Source organism: Podarcis vaucheri (assembly GCF_965113315.1).
Source record: "Podarcis vaucheri genome assembly, chromosome: 8".
Classification (NCBI taxonomy): Eukaryota; Metazoa; Chordata; class Lepidosauria; order Squamata; family Lacertidae; genus Podarcis; species Podarcis vaucheri.
The window spans coordinates 37,828,502-37,849,987 of record NC_138766.1 but is presented as its reverse complement, the minus strand read 5'-3'; the positions used below and the strand labels follow the sequence as shown (position 1 = coordinate 37,849,987).

The window sequence follows — 21,486 nt, the reverse complement described above, 5'->3', positions numbered from 1 at the left end:
TGTCCCAAAGCATTTCACTATCTTTAATTCTATATAGAACTTAGCTAAAATAGCACAAGAGTTTAAGAGCTAGGATTTTCCAGCTAGAGAAACACCTCTGAAGTAATGGAAATGTGTGAAGGATGAATGAGCCTAAGGCTAGAAATGAACTGTTAAGAGTCAGTAAATATAAGCCACATCATCAAGCCCAGGAATTTAATGCAATGAGATTACAAAATATATGCAGATGCTTCAGTTTTCTTGCTCCATAATTGTACCTGTGAAAGAATTCTGCTTCCGTGTTCTATGAGAAAGCCCCAGCTCATGGAAATTGTCAATAATAATAAGTGACATGATCTATATAAAGCAGGATTTGGCATTAAGGAAAAACTCTACAAATTTCTGAAATCTCTGTTGTATTCTGGATCCATTCCTTGATCTGAGAATGTCTCTCAATTAATTGCAAGTCTATCTCAGGAATTACAGGACAAACTGAACTTGGCAGAACTTCAGAGTGCTTTGCTACATGCATGGACAAATAATAATAATAATAATAATAATAATAATAATAATAATAATAATAATTTCAGAAGCACCAAGCCTTGTTTTTCTCTGGCTTCCAGGTCACCAATACATACCCAAAAGCATTCTTATTAGGGAGTACACCCCATTAAATTCAGCAGCATGTACATCTGAGCAGTGGTGTAGCGTGGGGGGTGCAGGGGGGGGCCAGCCGCACCAGGCGCAACATCTGGGGGTTAGGGGGGGCGCAAATCCACGGGTTAGGGGGCGCAAATTACTTGCCTTGCCCCGGGTGCTGACAACCCACGCTACGCCACTGCATCTGAGCAAACATATCGAGAATCCGTTTCTAAGTACTGAAGCAAAGCATCCTTCTCCAGTTTCAACTCCCCCCTCCAAAGTTTTAGCACAACATATTTTGTAAACAACATTTTATTATGTAAGCCCTGTAAATTCCATCAAGTCTGCCTATTCCTCCCATGTGGTCATCAGACCACACCGTTTCCAACAGTAGGATTTATTTAAGGGCCTCTTAACTGCCACCAGGAGAGTACATTGGAAACTGTTTCATGCCCCCTAGAATCTTGATCAATTGCCATGGCAACTATATCCTCATATTTTTAGCCTCTGTCATATATGGTCATCTTCATTTATCAACTGATATTATGGAAACTAGCACTCAAATACATATGGTTTTTCAAAGCTGCTGGACCACGGACATGCCACCTCCTTTCCCCTGCTTGTGGAAATTTGGTTAGAAAGTTATTTGAGAGAAAATGAAGCTGAAGGCATTTATCACACAGTATTCATGGAGGACATATCTATATGAGGGATGAACAACTGTTTCTAAACATATTAATGATGCTAAACTCATATAATTGGGTAGCTAGCAGAGACTTGACATAGAACACATGGAGGATTAGTAAATAAATGGCTTACTGTGGCAGAAAAAATTGTTTTGCTGGGCAGGTTGGGTCCCCAAGTGTTTTCCCTGCCAGCAAATGGTTAACGAATGGCAGCCTCTGATTGGCCAGCGTTCCAGGAGAGGGGGTTGAAAATGAGAGAATTTTGAGAGACATTTGGTAGGTTTGTTTGGTAGGTTGGGATAGAGGTTGGGAGATAGGGAGTGAGAGGAAAGAGAATTGGTTCTGGGTAGAAATATCGACTCTGAGGAATATATCAAAAGCTGGAGAGAGGAGTCTCTGAGCTTAGTGTGAAGGACAGTGTGTGGTGTCCTGTGAGAGTAATAGGCCAGGAATTAACTGGGAGGCTCAGGCTGAGCCAGGAGAAGTAGAAGCTGTGAGGATTTAGTCTACTTAGGTCTCATTCCAGTCAGGAGGGGAGAGATCCTTCTGCAAAAGGAGAAGACTCCCAAACCAGTTAAGAGGGGTGTGGAGATCCCTTGGGTCTGTTACTTGGAGTACCTCAGGAGTTGAGTTGTCTAAGAGGTGTGTAACTTACAGGAAGTACCACCTTGTTTAAGAACCAAAGTATTAAGTGGCAACAGCTGTGCAACAGCTGAGAAAGAACTGAAGTGAAATAGATCCACTTGTTTCATAAACTTCCTTTGTTTAATAAAATCTTTATTGTTTATTTGATCAAATCCTGCCCAAGACTCCAAATTTTTAAGTTTTCCCTCACACAAGTCCCCCACAAGAAAATCTGGGGTAGTTTGTAGGAATTGGTGGAATTGGTGTTCTGTGAGGTGGGTGCACTATATTTAAGTGAGGGTGGGTCCAATGGTGCCAGGGGGAAAGGGCCGTCGCACAGTCGCAATTACATTTGTTAAAAACAGGACAGGCATTCCTGAAAAGCATATTGTTATCTTTTTGGCTCAGGTGGCAAATTACCTGACTTGGATCTTAGAGTACATTATGGAACAGGTGGGAAATATTCCTTGGTTATAATTAAGAATAGTGGCATATATTATTGGATTGCTGTAGATATGCCCACACAGAGGGAATAAATGTGGGTATAAAAATGATTTGGTACCATACTACAGGCTGTGGCTCCGATCTGGTGGAACTCTCTGTCACAAGAGACCAGGGCCCTGCGGGACTTGACATCTTTCCGCAGGGAAAGATGTTGCTGACCTGCAAGACAGAGCTGTTCCACCAGGCCTTTGGCCAGGGCACAGCCTGACTCCCTCCCTCGGCAATCTTCGTGGAGCTCTGGCCCAATGGTTGCCAGTGGTTTGAATTAATTAATTTTATAATGAATGATTTTAGAGTGTTGTTTATGCTGTACTTTTGTACTGTTTTATTGTTGTTAGCCGCCCTGAGCCTGGCTTCGGCTGGGGAGGGCGGGATATAAATAAAATTTATTATTATTATTATTAACACGACTGTGTAAAGATATTATACTAAGGCTGTTTTATTATTATTATTTAAGGAAATAATCATTATTATTGCTCTTGCTTTATTCAGCCAGAACACAATGAAATTGCTACCACCTGCTGGCACACATAATTATGACAGCCCTGCTTTACCTATACTACTCTGAAGAAAACATCATTGCGTAAATAGGTATTTAAATAATTATTTTGAGGGGAATTAAATGTATTTGCAGCTTAATGCAGAAATGGAACACAAGCCATGAATCTGTACACAGAAATTCACATTTCATAACACATTCTTTCCTTTTTCCTGGGGAATGTATGATGAATGTTGATGAATTGGGGCAAACTTTCATTCTATAATATGATACAGTTTCTCATTATGATCATAAGAATATTTAGCAGTTATGTAGTGTTCCTCTTACAAATAGGTCCTTCCAGAGGTCCAGAGAAGCCAGAGCAATTTCCAGCTTTTGAAGCCTCTAGTCATAATAAAAATAGAAAATGATAACACACAAAACCGAACTAAGATAGCAATCCTATGCACAAGAAGCTGGCCTAAAGTGCACCAGTGTAAATTAAGTCAGCCTCAAGATGCACCAGATCCAAAGCCCATTCAGCAACAAATTTGCTGCTGCCTGAACCAGCCTAAGACTGGCAGAGGGAAAGCAAGCCATTAAAATGATGTTCTATGCAGGTCATGTGACCAAGCTCAATGGACTTAGGCTCCAACCCAAGGGAAGGCCCTGTTGTGGGCTTCCTCTAATGCTCGATGCAGGCCTTAAAGGCAGCTTTTATGCAATAGCTTCTCTTCCAGAATGCAGATTCTGTTCAGGAGGAGTCAATTTCCCTGAGAAATATGCACAGGCTTGAGGGCAGGCCTGTGGGTGTCATCCACAGAGACAAAATGACTCAAATAGTTACATTGGAGGCACCTGCCTCCATGATGAATTTAATCTGTGTTGATAGCATGGGACAGCACTGGTGCCTCGGATAAGTCTCATTTTAATTGATTGAAAACATGTTGTACACTGGAATAGTTTGTGGACTTTCAAAAGGTCTGTCAAGGGAACCGAAAGAGCAGAATATTTCTTGACATACTGATTGTAATAACTGGCAAAGTCTGAAAACCATTGTATGTCTTTCCACATTCTTGGTGCTTGCCAGTCTAATAGGGCCTAGACCTTGGACAGCTCCATCTGGATATCTTAGGAAGAGACTATGTGTCCCAACAACTCTGCAGTTGGCACACAAATGATGTCCTTGGAGCCATGCTGAGATGATTAGGAAAATATCAGAATATCATTCAAGTAAATAACGACAAATCAGTCTAATATAACACATTCACAAAGTGTGGAGAGATGCTTGGAGCAATGCAGAGTCCAGAAGGGCATAACAGTTTAGTCACAAGGTGAAATGCTATATGCCCGTTCTTTGTTTTGAAGTCCTTCCAACCACCCCCCTCTTTGATGGATACTGCGCCCCCACTATAAAACCATGTTACTCATGTCGTTTAGCAATGTGCAGACATTCATTCTAGTGTGTGAGTCTGCTAGCAACTTTAGCATCACTCAGAATTGCCCAGCTTTTGCCAAGCAGAAACCTTTCAATTGTGCCCCAAAATTCACTTTAGGTGAAATGTAGGGGACACGCTTAATCCAGTTAAACAGTTCAGTGACTATTGTTTTTACCTCAGTTAACAAACCACTAACCCCATGTTCAGCAATAATCAATACTACTTTTGAAGCAATGCTGCAGAGTTCTGAAATATTATATGTGAAGGGACTTCTAGACCATATATTGGTGAAGAGACCTGAGTGTATCTGTGCCCCCCTTGTTCATTTTAAATGTGGGTCGTCATGCTAAGCATTTCTATATGTATGCATCACATCTTTCAATTCTTTAATAAAGTTTGACAATTTGTGACAGGACAGAAAATGAATTCATTATATTTAGTAATAGAAAACCCATTTCTCATTTTTCCAGAGCCCAAGAGCTGCAATGAAATTGCCTCAACCACTATATCACAATTCTCCACCTTTGTGCCTCTTAAGGTCACCCTCAAGGGTCTTCAATTTCCTTATGTTCATAGCTTGGCACCTGGTAATTTGCAGACCTAGGAAATAAGGAAGCTACATTTTCTCCTAAGAAGGATTTTTTTTTTAACTTGGGAAGAAATAAATCTGTCAGGAGGGGAAAATATTAAAATTAAGAAGCATGACTAATAATCAGAAGGTGCCATGACCAATTTTGTCCAACAATTGTCATGTGGAAAAGTTGGCACACTTAGACAGAAACTCTCTATTGTGCCCAAGAAAATTGTCAATGTGAAAGAAATGGAAGTTTTATTTTGATAATATGTATGGTTAAGGTCTTTCTTTCTTTCTTTTCTTTTCCTTTTTTGGTAATACAGCCCAATGGCAGGCAAAATTTCCTTTCCTTAAGAAGTTATTTAGCATGCTGTCTGTTTCCAACTTCAGTGGACATTCAGTAGGTACACTCAAGGTATATTAGGACTATTACAAGATATAATAAATGATCACAATCCACATGCTACTGCAATGTTAGGCAAAGTTCTGGGCTTCAGTAGTAGACTTTCAAATACCGTTAATGAGTATTGTATATGTATTAGACACATGGAAGAGCCTGTGATGTCTGCCTGTGTGGCCCCAACCTCACTGCAATCCTGAATAAGTGATAAAAGTGGTGCCCGTGTCGTAAGGGCAGCTCCTCATTGCCGCCCTACTGTACCAAATTTGCAAGACAGCTAGAATGCAGGGTTCTTTGTGGGAAGTGCCATAGGATGTCTATCACAGAAAAATGGTAGTTGGGTAATACATGCCCATAGAAAAGAAGCAGCAAATATTGTGTAAGTTGGTACATGCTTTCTGTTGGGCAGGAGGCAACAGAAGCAAGATGGGCTATATATGAAGGAAGCAAGATAGATAGCTATGGCAGGGATGGGAAAACTGACCTGCCGGATGTTGTTGAACTCCAACTCTTGTTAGCTCCAGTCAACATGGCCAATGGTTAGGGTTGATGGGAGCTATAGCACAACGTCATCTGATGTGCCAAAGGTTCAGGCTATGAACCTGGACGGATATGGTCTATCTCCAGAATTGGAGGCAATACCCTGGAAACCACAGAAGGGGAGAGGGCTGTTGCACTAAAATCTTGCCTGTGGCATCTGCTTGGCACTGTGAAAAAGGATGTTGGACTAGATGGACCACTGGACTGCTCCAGGGGACTCTAATAATAATAATATTAATCCGTGGTTTTTTTTCTAAAAAAAATGTTTAGGGGTACTCTCATTTTCCTACTTATATTGAAATACTGCCCCTCAATGAGGCCAAACTTAGATTTACAAAATGTTTAGGGGTATGCGTACCCCTGCATACCCCCCCAAGCACTACTACTACTACTACAACTACTACTACTACTACTAATTTAGTATTTATACCGCACCCATCTTGCTGTGTTTATCCAAGCCACTCTGGGGGGCTCCTAATAGAATTAAAAACATGATAAAACATCAAACATTAAAAACTTCCCTAAACAGGGTTGCCTTCAGATGTCTTCTAAAAGTCAGATAGTAATTTCTTTCCTTGACATCTGATGGGAGGGCATTCCACAGGGCGGGTGCCACTACCAAGAAGGCCCTCTACCTAGTTCCCTGCAACCTCACTTCACGCAGTGAGGGAACTGCCAGAAGGCCCTTGGAGCTGGACCTCAGTGTAGTCATGTACTTTTTATTTATTATATTTATATGTTTACAGTATTTCTATACTACTTTTCAAGCAGACCTCACAAAACGGTTTACATAAGATTATTACAGCAAAAGAATGGAGATGACAACTAGGTGTTGTTTTTTCAAAAAAGGAAAAAAAATATTACTGCTATTTTTCTCCTCTCGGGGCAAGATGGTCCTTCAGATGTCCCTGTGGAGAGTGTTTGGAGGAGAGGAGTTCACTATGGGAGCTGGCTGGAGGCAGTTCTTGCACCTTCTTTCTTCTCCTCTCTCCTCAGGGTGAGATGGTTTACCAGATACCCTTGTGGTGGCAGCTGGGATTATGTTCTTACCTGCTCCTGGGCTATGGGATGTGTGCAGAATGAATTTAGGAAAGCAAGAACCGGGGAACCAGATGGTAGTATAGTTTTTATGAGCAAGGAAGCTCAGAGTCAGCGGAGAGGGTGGGAATAGTGCTTCATGCAGAGCAGAAGTCAATGTATTTGCGACTTATATATGGGGAGAGAAAGGTAAGGGATGAATGGCTTTGACTATGAATGAGGAAGAAATTCTGCTTAGAGAAAGAGATTAAGATAATATAACATGGCTCCAGAAGAGATTTCCAGATTCAAGTGGTGAACAGAGGGACTGGAAATATAAATGGATAGAATTCTGCAAATTATTTAGCAAGCTGTCTCTTCTATGGTACTCTCAATTCTTCCTTCTTCATTTGAATTAGAGTTCAGGAATGATCCCCACCCCATTTAATACTCTAATGTGGCCTTCACTAACCTGGTGCCCTCCAGAAATACATTCATCTACATGTCCTATCAGCCCCAACCAGCCCAGCTCAGTTGGTGGGGATGATGGGAGTTGTAGTCCAGCAACATCTGGCACGTACAACATCTAGGACATCTGCTGTAGTGGCATGCAAAGCCACAAATGGGTTAAGGATGTAAATATACATCTGATCGCTAGATGTCGTCCTCTTCCAACATTTGTTCCTATTGTGCCTTTTTAAAAAAGAAAGGGGCTATACTTGGCAGGCTGCTGTAATCCTTGCTCTGTCTCACTGATCTCAAGAAGAGATCCTTTTATACAATAGTGGGGAATCTGCAATATTGGGGCATTTCATAAAGCAATTCCTTAGTGGCTTCTGTGTTCTGATCTGTACAAACAAGTTCATATAGATAAAAACAATTGATTCACTGCAGAGTCGCCTTTTCAAAGGATTTTTTTTTGGGGGGGTGGGGGGTTGTGGGATTGATGAGGATGCATAATTATGCACATGAAGTATTGGGTAGCAGTTGTTAGAAGGGCATCTGGGATAGCCTATGCTATTTGCCACCATTCTGGCTGGCAATTACTTCTTACCACAGGTGACCAATGGAGTAGCAATCTGCATCTCTTATTTAATAGGACCTCAGGTGGAATGGAACATACTCTGTGGGTAGACATAAATATTTCCGCCTATAAACATGTCATCCATACAAATACACAGGCCTTAACCGTGCTATCAGATCTTTGCCTGCTGCCCCCATCCATACTATCAAGGTTAGCACCTGAAACCCACAATATTGTTTTCCTCCCAGTGATGAGGATTATCTAGGTTGTTACCTTTCTCCAGCATCCAGTTATAGTTTAACATGCACATATAGGAAACAAGTTAGAACAGTTTTCATGGGCGTTTCACCCCAAACACAAAGCTAGATAATGTCAATTATGCAACCAGGAAAGTTTTTAGTAATGTATTAGGAAAGCAAAGCACTGAGATGTAGAAATCCATTGACTGTCTCTCTCTCTCCCCCTCCCTCCCTCCCACCCCCCTCTCTCTCTGTGTATGCTGCATCTGTGGGTTCCTGTGGGCTATATGTGTGGTGTATCTGTGTGAATGTCTGTTCATGTAGAAGGGGCCCTCAGAGAACTGTCCAACCATCTATGTGGCCCTAATCACCCCAACCTAATCACTTCTATGGAGTTAATCTATGAAGCTATTTCACTTTCAGCTGATTTCAGTGTGTCTCCTGCATGCAAATCATTTAGAATTTTTTCCCCAGTTAGCAAGTTGACAATTTTAGTGCTCAAAATTATATATACACATATATTCATTGTAGTTGATTCTCAGTAATTGATCATAACTACTAGATTATTTAATAAATGTGATTATTGAATAACTTTCAGGTTGGTAACTAATTAACTGAAATTTATTGATTAATTAATTATTGTAAGCTGCTCAGAGAAGCTGGGGAAGCCCAGCCAGATGGGCAGGGTATTATTATTATTATTAGTAGTAGTAGTAGTAGTAGTAATAGTAATAATAGTAATAATTTTATTATTAGTATTATTATTAATGTATTTGACTTCATGAGAATTATAATGATCTGAAATTAAATGGTCATTGAAATATAATAACTGCTGGGAAGAATTTGAAAACATTATGTGACAGAGAAGAACCATTTTCACATCCAAAGACCCTTAATGGCAATGATAGAGACCTTTGTTCGCACAACAGTTTCCACTGAACTTTCTACTCCCTATAGCCCCATGTTGGACTGCAAGGCACAGGCAAATGTGTCATTTCAGTTTTCCGCTTTCTCAGTTTTCTGCTCTTAAGCTTATTTCCCCACTTTTCCAAATCAGTTTGTGATTTCTGTGAAAGAGCGGCATCTGCAAGAGGTAGACAGTGGCAGCAGAGCAGTACGGTTGCTGAGGAACTGCCCTGCCTGTTCCTCTGTGGCTATCTGGGTCCACAGCTTGCACCACTTGCTTTCTGCCTGCCTGCACCACCTGCAAACTATACTACAAACTACGCACCTGTCATCCTCCAAGGGAGTACAGGACAAGCCAGTAGCTTAGTAGAGATTCTGCCTTTCTGCCTACTTTATACTCGCTAGATTTCTGGACCTGGTGGTGTCTATCTGATGGGCAAGTTTCATTGGTCACAACAGACAGGCATGATGGGCAGAGTGGATTAACATTACAGAATAACAGGTGTGAAAGGATGCTGCCCAACCCACATGTAACTGGCAGCTGGATTGTGGGCAGAGGCAGATTTAGGGGAGCGCAACTGGCTTGCCCACAATGGGCACCAAGCCGAGATAGTGCCACACGAACCACGAACAACTGAAGGTGAGAGGCAGTGGGCACTGATTTTGGCATTACACAGGGTGTTGCTGAAAAAAGCCCAAAGTGTACCACTGTTGTGGAGGTGGAGAGAGGAGCATTTTTTGGTGCCTGGAAGCATCACCCTGCTGAACACATCAGGAAGAGGAAAGGAAGAGCAATCGGGTACTGCATTGGGTCACTTCCAAGTGAGTTGGTAAGGAAAGGCACAGAGCAGTTCATTTCCTGATCCAGGTTGGTGTCGCCCACTGGGGAGGCAGGCTCTCTCTGTCTCCCCCAGTTAGATTGGCTGCCTGGGTTGAGTTAGTCAATCCTGTTTCACTTGTGTGTTGATAGTAAATTGAGCTGGGACTCTTAACCGCATCTATGGTTTCGTGTCTTCCTTCATGGGTGTGGGGAGGAATGGAATGCGAATATAGACCCATCGCTGCAATGAAAGCAGAAACTGGATAGCCCCCTTTCAGTGCTGCAGTCTCAGTCCAGATCACAGCCCCCACAGATGCTTTTTTTGGAAGCAAGGCATGTGGTCGGCTCCAAACATGTCATTCCTTATGATATTAGCATAACCTATCACATGGTTCTCACACTGCCAGAGGCATGACAAGTTGCCTGCAACTGTTCTTGGCCAAGAAATGGGCAGTAGAATTTGCACTAGCTAGAGTTTTTAGCTCTTCCTCTGGCACACCTGATAATACTATAATTTTTTTTATTGAAATTGGGCTTGATGAGCGGGAACTTTGCTGTTTTCTGACTTTTGGCAAATTGCTCAGTTCTGACTTGAGCAGAGAGGAGTCAAGCCATCACTACTGTTATATAGAAACAGAACCTCCTAATCCTGTATTATAGGTAGCAAATGCTAATCATAGACTCATAGAATGGTAGAATTGGAAGGGACACTGAGCATCATTTAGTTCAACCCCCTGCAATGCAGGAATATGGAGTTGTCCCATACGGGGATCAAACCTGCAACCTTGGCATTATCAGCACAATGCTGTAACCAGCTGAGCTAATCAGCTCCTGAAAGGCTAACCTGGTAGAAGTCAGCATTTGTGTTTAACACTGGGAGCAAGTAGAACATGTGGTTTGGAGGAATGTCATTTCCTTTGCATCCCTTTCCCTATTCTTGCTCTCCCTTGGCCTACCTCCATCCCTAAAAGCTCTCTGCCATTACATCACAGGGGCTGCCAACTGTGTGGGTTTGTGATGCTCAATCAATGGTCGGATCAGGGAATAATCCATTTAAGCTGGTGCAAGAGATGAACCTGTTACAATATTGTAGCCAGAGGAATATGATCTGAAATCTGTTGCATGGCTATTTGAATCATTGTGTGTGTGTGTGTTGCGCGCGCCCATAGAAGATTCATGGAGGAGCAACCACCAGACCCACCCAAAAGCTCTGCCATCTAGGTATGATGGGGGCAGGAGGTGTGGGGGGCAGATTTTCCTATTTCCCTGCTCCCTTGCTTTTCTTTCCTCCCTTCCCATTGACCACAACAGCAGAATATAACTGCACCAGGTTCAACAGTGTCATTCCTGAGCTTGTTTGGGGATATGTTGGTCCATTTTTAATTTTTTTTCTGGTCTGTGCTTTTATTTGGCCCATCAGTATCAACAAATCCTGAGTCACGTCTGGAGGTTACCTCCCCTCCCTGCGTGCCCCCTCCCCCGAAGAGATGTTGCTAAAATTCCTGCCTTCGCTCAATGTTCAGCAGCTCAACTTCAAAGATTAAGGTTGCGCCACCTGGGATTTTGGGTGGTGCTCCCCGGTCCCCATAACCCAGCTCAGAGGGAATGACCAGCTTTCTCTTCTCACCCTCGCACATCCCAAGCAAGCCCTGATCCCAACCTTTAATGACTTGTCCAGTCCCCAAGGAGAAGATAAACGGCTGATCACGAGTCAGGCTGCTGTCAAACTCTGTCAACAGCCCTCTTGACATGACCCCTGTCTTAGTCTCCACCACCATTGGGATATTTGTGCCCACAGGAGGTCTCTGGAGACACAAGCACTGTCCCATTGGTGGGTCTCCTTCTCTCAGCTGGTGGAATGGTGGGGGATGGCCATGGCTCAGTGGTAGAGGATATGCGTTACATGTATAAGGGACCTAGGTTCAATCTCTAGTATCTCCAGGGAGGGTTGAGGAGAGATGCCTTCTTAAAATATTGGAGAGCTGCTGCCAACAGTGTCAACAGTCCTGAACTAGAGGGACCAGTGGTCTGATTCACTTTAAGGTAGCTTCCTAATGCTGTTTCTGAGATAGCAGGCTTAATCCACGAAAGGAAGATGACAAAAATCCCTTCATTTGCTTCTCTCGCATCTAGAATTCAGCAATATATTCCACTCTTTCCCATATGAAACCACATAGAATTATTTCCTTAGAAACAGCATGGGTAAAATTTTTATTTTTGGAGGAAAAGTTTTCATCCCTTCCTTTCCTTCCTTCTTAAAAGAAATCTGCCTAGGCAGTAATGGGGTTGGTGTGGGTGGGATAAGATCTACTAGGAAAACGCTTTTTAACCTTTATTCTTAGCATAAATCACAAGGCTCATTTTTCACAGTCTCCTTTCTATAGAATTCAATTAAAGGTCAGATTTCTAATGGGGATCCTAATTATTAATGTATTACCACTTTTAAATTATTAATGAGTTGACATATTTGCATAATGGGTAAAGAAAATGCCCAAGAACAACTTTCGTATCATATGAGGAACCTTCAAAATGTTTAATCAACGTCTTTTTTAAAATGTTCTGAGGCAATCTGGCTCTTAATCATTCAGTCAATTCTTGGAAAAATCCATGTAAAACATTTTACCCTTAAAATCTGCACCGTTATTAATCACTGGGGAAATATTAATCTTTGCGATGGAAAGGCATATGATTTTGCTTCTTGGTTTTTGATTGGGTACAGCTTTATGAATGGAGAAAATACACTTCAAAGTTTGGACTTGGAGATTTATGGAAGGCATTTTTAATTCCTATCATTTCCTGGATTTGTAAAAAAAAAGTATCTTTGAAAAAATACATATTATAAACTTCCTTCTTGTTTAAATATGACAGTCACTTGCTATGGTTTTATTCATGGAAGCTTGTAATGCAAAACAAATCTGATTGGAACACACTTTTGACAAAATTCTAGCATTCATAAGGCCAGTTCCTACAAATAGCTTACAGACCATCAGTGTCCTCAAAGACTAGTCTCCGTTTCAGCAGAGGCTTGCTGTTCTGCATGGGTGGCTGATACTCAAGAAACACAAGCCCAAAGCTTTCCTGAGCATGCAGAGTTAATCATGTGTTTCTTTGACATCATATTAGGGTTTTGATATGGCTTACTGGGGAGCAGGATTTAATCTGCTGAACTCTGACATACATCTGTTATGATGTTACCAAAGGGTATGTTATGTCAATTTTATGCTTTAAGTGCTGAGGGACTATGGGTTGTGCCCGGCTAAGTCTACTCAGAGAAGAACCATCAAAATAATTGGACTTAAGTGGGCCTTGACCATTAATTTCAATAGGTCTGCTCCAAATATGACAGTCATGATGCAACCTTGTGGCTAGAGTTGACTACAAGCGCATTGCAATCTTAGGCATGTCTAGGAAGAACTCTTGTCCAGTGGGACTTACTCCTAGGGAAGTGTGTATATGACAGCCTCAATGTAGTTAATATAGAATAAGAAAAGTGGGGAGACTTTGTATAATCTTTTCTTTTGGGCTACCTAACTCCAAAAGAGATAAATAATCACACAACCTTCCATAGACATTTGAAGGCAGCCCTGTATCAGGAAGTTTTTAATGTGTGGTGTTATGTTGTGTTTTTGTAAATTTGGTTGGAAGCAGCCTAGAGTGGCTAGTGCAATGGAGGCAGATGGGCAGGGTACAAATAATAATAATAATAATAATAATAATAATAATAATAATAATAATAAACAACTTTTCATAGATACAGGCAAGCAGTGGGGTTGATAATGGTTAAAGCGGAAAATATGCGCCTTAGTAATTTACTTATGAAGCTTACTTTTTTAAAGTGACTGGTCAGTAGCGAGAAATATGTGGGTTTGGGAACAGAATTCTGCATTGGTAACTTTATGCCTGTTTTGCATAACCAAGCAACCATGGCTCCAATGTGTCATTTTATCAGCTTATTCTTACTTATTTCACACCAACAAACACAAAATGTGTGGCTCCCCCCTCCCCCCCGCGTGCCACAGCCCATATCTTTTATCAGTCCATTCCAACCATTAGCTAGTGAGTAACACTCTGGCTGGAAGCCACTGGGAAGATCCTGTTTTGCGGTTATTGCTACCACAAACCACAGCATGACTAAATGCCAAGGTCTAGTTATAGGTCAAGGTCAGGCCAGGAGGACCTATTATTTGACAAAGAAGGTAAATGGCAGGGAGCTTGTTCTATAAGGAGGATTTGAATCTATGGTAAATAAAATCAGGGAAAATGTACAGAGACGCCACAAAAATACCTACAGCTTTCTATTTGATCTGCTAAAGTTCAATAGGCAACTTCCATGAAATTTCTATTTTGTTTTCAGCATGCTTTCAACACAGACAGTCAGCCACGTACTCAGGTACCCTTAACACTTACACACATATCATCATAAGGAGTTAGGATCCACCTGCCTGCTGTGCTATCCCCTACAGACACAGTATGTGTCTCTCCCACAATGGCTCTGTTTGGGTATGTGATTGGACCTGCCAATGTGGTTACAGTCTTCACACACAACTTCTGCAGCTGTGTGTGACAGCCAGACCTTGTAAGATCAACATGCAGTATCCTCAGATAACTACTGAAATACTAGGACTCCATTAGGGCTCATCAGGCACTTTGTCCCCCAACCCCTTACATGTTCCTTCCAGATTGCTTCCATCTTTGTTTTCAACAATACCCTGGAGCAACCAACATGGCAGCAGACATGTTTCTGTGTCAGAGGTCATGGTTTCCCCTCCACAAAATTCAACTTCACAGGATGTTGTGAAGTAAACAACATGGCCACTGCCAGGAGCTGCCAGCGTGATGAAGGGAAGCTCTCCAGCCACCCCCCAAAACTTAGGAAGGACCAACCCACCAAATGTAGGAGGGTGCTGGATCTGGTGATGGCACCATGGGGCATTGTCCTCCATTTGAGAAGCTGTCTAGTTCAACTTATGGTCTAAAGAACCATAAGAAGAAGAGCAGGGAACTTGAAGTGGCTTGTAGACACACAGGACACCTGGCCAGTCTTCCCTACTGTAGTCTTTATTTCTAAATTTGCATCTATACATATAAATTAGCATATGAATATATTAATTGTGCCCTCTTCTGGCACCTTTTTTGGGTGGTGCTTCTCACATGGCTAGATAGGGGAAGTTGAAAATCTTAAACCTGGTGTCCAGATCAGATGTTGGCACCTAAAAATCTAATTTTTTTGTTAACAGACGGCCAAATAAATCCAACCATCTTTTGTTTCCATACTGACTCTTAGGCTTCTAACACACTATTTCTTCAAAGCACATTCTTCCCCTCAAAGATTTCTGGGCACTGTAGTTCACCCCTCACTGTTACACTGTAGTTTGGGTTGCTGGGAATTATACTGCTGGGAATTATAACTCTGGGGTGAACTGCAGTGCCCAGAATTCTTTGGGAGAAAGAGTGTGCTTTGAATATATAGTGTGCATGCAGCCCCATTTAGAGTCCAATAGAAGGAGATGTTATCTCAAAATGATTGTTTTTTAAATACAGTTTTCCTTCATGTGTAGCAGGATCACTATGATGAAAATGTTCTCAAATTATGAATAGTCTAAAACCAGTGATATTGCTGAGCCTATAAATTAAGAATTGCTCAATTTAAAACTATGAATGAATAATCATGACATGAAGCACAGGCTTTAATTAAAATTTGGTCAACTACCTGGAAACCCAGATGTACATGGAGAAGAGTCGGTGGAAGAAGATTGGAAGAAATGTAAAGGCTATTTACAGAAATATTGCAAAATTAATGAATGCTAGAATGATGTCAGAATGAAGTTAAGTGGTTTAAGCAGTAATGCTATAAAGGTGTATGTAAAAATGGATTGTTAACAGGTGAGAATCCAAAGTTATAATATATTATGTTAAAGGACTAAGATAAAAACAAAGAGGGAAAGAAATTGCTGAATTAACTAACTGAATTGGAATACAAAAAAGGGAGGTGTGAGGAGGTCAGGGAAACAAGGAAATGAATGTAAGGTATGGAAAGACTGATGTATTTTTTTAAGTGTTTTGTATCTTTTTTGTATTTTGTATTTTTTTCTTTTATTTTTACTTTTGTCTTTCTTCTTTTCTTTTTTTAAATTCATGTAAATCTTTTCTTTGAAACTTTAATAAATATAATTAAAAAAAAAGAAACCCAGATGTACATGATATGATCTCTGTGTGGAACATCATAGAACCTTGTTAAAATGGTCCAATACACATACTCCATCTGAAAGAGAAGTTCCGACAAAGCATGTTTATTTTACATTAATGATAAAGATCTTTTTTTAAAAAAAGAGAAAGGAAACTAAAACTTGGTCAAGAGCAAACACGTTTCAAGATCATTGAACACCAAGCTGAGGCATCTTAATTTACAAATGCTGCTCATCAATAGCAAGTGAATAATCTTAAAATAATCAGATTAATCTTTTTTGGTGGGAGGGGGGCATAATTCGCTATCAGTGTAAAAATGAGGAGGGAGGGAAGAACTGAGAAAACATATGGAAGTGCTGAGAAATTATTTATTTAATTTAAACCTGACCTTGTTTGGTGGTGGAACAAACATTGGCAGAGGAAGACAAACAGGCTTTCTCCTCTGTGGCACGATTCCATAACACAGCCCTGTCCTATAAATGTCTGTGGAACCACAGAAACTTAAGCTGGGGGGAGTAGCACTCGCAGAGTGGCTATCAGTAAGTGACTTGTTGAAAATTTAATTCTCTGAATGCATCATGTGGTTTCAAAGGACAACAATTCTAGAGCATCCATCCTTCTTTGTGTCATTTCTTTTGGAAGACGGCCGTTAAAGCTCTGTGTCTTTATTTACTAGGAGGGTTGGTGTGTCTAGGGTTACTGCGCTTTAGCGGCCGAAGGGACCGAGCTCGATGGCGTGAGGAGGAGGTGAGCACAGAGAAGCAGAGCAATTGCAGCATGATTGGCAGGTGCTTTTAAACTGGGAAAGATGAAGAGTCGGCTTGCTCCAAACTTCTGAAAAGCAGGTGCTGTTTATGTGAGGCATACGTGGTGCCTTCAGGGCCAAGTTGTACATTACGTAAATAGCTGCTACTGGTGATGGCTTTAGTGTCAACACAAACAACAGATTTAAGGGGCAAGTGTATGTGGTTGTGGGACATGGGTGGCGCTGTGGGTTAAACCACAGAGCCTAGGACTTACCGATCAGAAGCTCAGCAGTTCGAATCCCCGCGACGGGGTGAGCTCCCATTGCTCGGTCCCAGCTCCTGCCAACCCAGCAGTTCGAAAGCACATCAAAGTGCAAGTAGATAAATAGGTACCGCTCCGGCGGGAAGGTATACGTCATTTTCATGCGCTGCTCTGGTTCACCAGAAGCAGCTTAGTCATGCTGGCCACATGACCCAGAAGCTGTACGCCGGCTCCTTCGGCCAATAAAGCGAGATGAGCGCCGCAACCCCAGTCGGCCACGACTGGACCTAATGGTCAGGGGTCACTTTATCTTTACCTATATGTGGTTGCACACTCCCATACATATATATCATTCTCCTGGAGCAAAGGTCTTGTAGTCCCTTCAGATCTGATGAGGTGGAGGGGGGCTTGGGAGGAGGGAAGAAGGCTAGGACTTCACCCCTTCCTTTTTCACCCACCCCAAGGCCTTTCCCAATTATGTTATAAAGTGCTTAAGGGATTATTTGGGTTGGGCTGCCTGGACATTTTATTACTATATGAGAAGGGAGCAGTTCTGAAGAGCAGGATACACTGTCTTTTCCAGCCCCATGCCTGTATAGTGTCGGAAAGGGGATTATTTTTAAATGCACAACTACACATCCCTCTAACTCCAGTTTCTCCAGCGCTACCACCCAGTCCTACTCCAGGATACTTACTGTAAAATATCAGGGGATTGAGTAGGCCAGTTCCCTCTTTCTCTTGGGGAGCCTTGCTTTAAGAATGGAATTCCTGCCCACTTCAGTAAGAAACTGGGGCAGGGGGGGAGAGTTTATCTGCAGGTAATTGCAAGTTACGTCTTTGAATAAATTGCCATTTGATGAGATCCTCCTACAGGTGTCACTGTGGTTCTCTCATTGCTCAGTGGATGGCAGTGTTGACTTCTCTTTCAATATTAGGCTAACTCATGGTTTGCTCTATTAGTTTTACGGATGACTCTACATTTTCAGAATATTCAGAAGTTTTGAAGGGCAGAAGGAGCTCATTTTTAGCTGAGGAACAGCCTTTGTTGTTGAATGCTTCTTTCTTAGTGGCAGCAGTACTTGTCAGAGCAGGAAAAAGTAATGGTAAGAACTAATATACTAGAAGGGTTGATTGTATTAGCAGACTAAAGTGGCATTTGATTAACAATGCTTTGAGGTATTTACATCTCTCTCTCTCTCTCTCTCTCTCTCTCACACACACACACACACACACACACACGCACACACAATTAGAGTAGCAATAGTGTACAGTGGTACCTTGTGTTACAAACTTAATTCATTCCGGAGGTCAGTTCTTAACCCGAAACTGTTCTTAACCTGAGGCACGCTTTCGCTAATGGGGCCTCCTGCTGCCACCGTGCGATTTCCATTTTCTCCTGGAACAAAGTTCATAACCCGAGGTACTACTTCCAGGTTAGTGGAGTTTGTAACCCGAAGCGTTTGTAACCCGAGGTACCACTGTATTTTCCTTTCAGAAGCCTGGTATTTCACATCTACTCTGATGGTTACACAAGTGTTGGTGGTGACAGCAGACTGGGCTCACATTAGGATGGTGTAGCCACAAAGTACTTAATAATGTCACTAAGAACAAAGTTAATGCAGAGTCATGGCATTTGATTCCTGTGATGTGATCGTATAGCAAATCTTATTTGCTTTGTAAGAGCATCACTGTTACTAGAAAGGAGGGGTATTATTCTAACAAATAATATATCAGTTCTGTGAGTGATCAGGGTTTTGAAACCAGCAAACTGGGTCAAAGTTTTGGGTGTCTGTTGGGAAACATTTTGAGGTTCTAGAAAGTCCATTTTTGCAAACACAACAACATATTGCTAGCGAACGTCTAGCTCATCCCTGAATTAGTTAGATGCACCTAGGACACCAGTCCCTTCTTTGCTTACCTTGTGCCATTTTGATCAGTCTTCAATTGGCTTGTCCTCACTGGGGGATGAGCACTCATTTTCTCCATTTTGTCCAGCACTCAGATCACATCTACAGGTGTGCTGCCCTCTTCTGCAGCAAAGCTGTCCTCTCAAGAGAAGAGCTAACCCATGCCTTTCATTACAGCGGGCATCATTATCATGCAAAAGAACATTCCCTCAAGCACCTGTGAGCGACCTGAGGCCCACTTGGCTTTGAAGCCACTACATTTGTGCATTCTATTACAGCCCCTTTCCCAGAGATTGGGCGCATCACTAAACATGTAACCCTTGACAGATCACCCCTGGAGGCATGTGGTCCTTGGTCACAACACCATACACTTAAAGCACTTGGCTTCCTGCAAAGAATCCTGGGAATTATGGTGAATCCCTGACATAGCTATACAGTGGTACCTCGGGTTAAGTACTTAATTCGTTCCGGAGGTCCGTTCTTAACCTGAAACTGTTCTTAACCTGAAGCACCACTTTAGCTAATGGGGCCTCCTGCTGCTGCCATGCTGCCGGAGCCCGATTTCTGTTCTTATACTGAAGCAAAGTTCTTAACCTGAAGCACTATTTCTGGGTTAGCGGAGTGTGTAACCTGAAGTATGTAACCCGAGGTACCACTGTAGTTCTCAAGAGTTTTTTGGGAGAAGCCTGGTGTTTTAAATATACAGTATGGTATGGATGTGACTGTGGACAGAAATTGGTTACCTACTCCTGCTGTAAACTCTAACTGAAGAGTTGTAGTGCAGTTACATTTAACAGTAAAATAACTTTATTGTTTCCAAATATGAAGTTCTCAGCTTTCAAATGAGTAAAGCTACATCTTGTATTTATACGCTGTCATTCCCAGAGCACCTTTGAAATGTTACCATTGCCACTTTAATGGGGAAAATGCAACAGCACAACAACTTTCTGAATAAACAAGCCCAGGCCTAGACTGTAATCAGTCAGAAAATAATTCATCCAAGCTACAGAATTTTGTCTCTCATTCTTTTCTTATGATATAGAATTGTCAGGTCTCTTTCACAGCGGGTATAAAGAGGAGGAATAATAGTAGCTACCTCAATGCTCTCTTCATTTTCACAGTGGTAGTTAATGACCCCTTGATTTTCACAAATATTTTTGCAACAATAATGTTCCAGGGGGAACACATTTTATAAATATATATATTTAACTCAGGCATGAAAGGTGCCTGTTGTCACCTGCCATCAAACAGGGAAAAAGAAAGTACAGTCAAAACACATTGGGTGCAATGGCAGGTGGGATTGCCAAAGTTCCCTTTACCAGATGCCTGCCCCTTTCTGCCCCCTTTTATTTATATTTGCCAAACGCTAAAGCTGAATGCACGCAAGTTACATGCAAGTAAGCTGCAAGTGCACTGTAAATAAATAGGTAAATAATTTTTGAGGTGCAGGACGGATTTGACACCTCAGTCTTCTATTCCAGGTTTGCTTTCTGTGTGGAAAGAACAGGAAAGACAGGCAGAAGGCAGTCTCTGGAAATATTACATTTCACTTTATATTATCTGGTACACATTGCTCCCCTACCAAATAAAAGGGAAATTGATTACCAGAAAAGAGGACATGGTTCTGCATAAAATCTGTATGTCTTAATTTACATTTATAGATGCACATTTAGAAATTATTGCTACAATTTAAACAGAAATACAATGCATCTCCTGAGGCTGTTCTGCAGGTACTTATTGGTGACAGTCATCTTCAAGGATCCTGCTCTGCCTTGTTATAGTTCCCCCAACTTTTAACTAGACAGAGCAGCTGTTCAATTTAAGGGCTCCTTCAAATAGGGAACTGTCCTTTGACAACCCTTCAAACAAAGGACTATCAATCAGGACACATAGCCAACATAATAGCCGCTCTGAGCCCGGCCTTGGCTGGGGAAGGCGGGGTATAAATAAAAATTATTATTATTATTATTATTATTATTATTATTATTATTATTATTAATACACACTGTTTTTCAACAGATTTCTTAATTTCAGATTTTGAAAGAAATTCGTAAAGGAAAAGACTATCATTATCTCTGAAACCTGGATGAAGGTATAACCTCATTTTGGGGATGAGCAAGGAGGACTGGGCTAGGGCTGTAAGTATTCATCAGACGGCTTTTGGGAAGTTCTGGCAGTGAATTTCTTTTCCCCTTCCTCTAAGATTTGATATTAAAATGAATTGTTTGCAATGCCTACCTGTTAGCAAGCACAAAACGCCATTCAGAAAATGCCTATTGTTACTGTGCTTTGCAGTGACTTTAGACGCGTCTCTGGGGGTCTGTTTTGTATTCTTTTTACTGTTTACTCGACTTTCCTCAAGCCCCACCAAGCAGGATGAAAAGGCTGGTGTAGAAGGTACCTTGTGAAATGAACGAGCCTGGTCTGCCAGCCAGTTTTCCCAACCTCTCAGAGCTCTAATTAAAATCCAGTGAACACATGAGCAATGTTGGCACGGGACTTTGGAAGTGTTT

General features: G+C 41.6%; 1 long non-coding RNA gene across 1 annotated transcript in view; it reads left to right on the top strand.

Annotated features, from left to right (window-relative positions):
• The first annotated feature begins 1,628 nt into the window (after positions 1-1,628).
• LOC309539191 overlaps positions 1,629-21,486 on the top strand; it is a 33,302-nt gene continuing 13,444 nt past the window's right edge. Inside the window, exons 1-2 of the long non-coding RNA XR_014222759.1 lie at positions 1,629-1,949; positions 2,928-3,026. This is a non-coding gene — a long non-coding RNA (uncharacterized lncRNA). The remainder of the gene's footprint in view (positions 1,950-2,927; positions 3,027-21,486) is intronic.